This window comes from Chiloscyllium plagiosum, chromosome 9 (genome assembly GCF_004010195.1).
Source record: "Chiloscyllium plagiosum isolate BGI_BamShark_2017 chromosome 9, ASM401019v2, whole genome shotgun sequence".
NCBI lineage: Eukaryota > Metazoa > Chordata > Chondrichthyes > Orectolobiformes > Hemiscylliidae > Chiloscyllium > Chiloscyllium plagiosum.
Window position 1 is genome coordinate 857,289 of NC_057718.1, and position 329 is coordinate 857,617.

Genomic DNA, 329 nt, shown 5'->3' on the forward strand with positions numbered 1-329 from the left:
CAATGTTAAGTGTTTGTAAGTTCATTCAGTATTCTAATAACAGTAGGGTAGAAACTGTTTTGAAACTAGCTAGTGCATGTGTTCAGGCTTCTGTACCTTCTCCCCGATGGTAGGGGTTGTAGAAAAACATTGCCAGGGTGGGATGGATCTTTGAGAATGCTGACGGCCTTTCCTTGACAGCGGGCTTGGTAGATGGATTCTATAGATGGGAGGTTGGCCTTTGTGATTGTCTGGGCCAAGTTCACCACTCTCTGTAACCATCTCCGATCTTGAATGGTACAGTTGCCATGCCAGGTAGTGATACATCCAGACAGAATGCTCTCGATGGC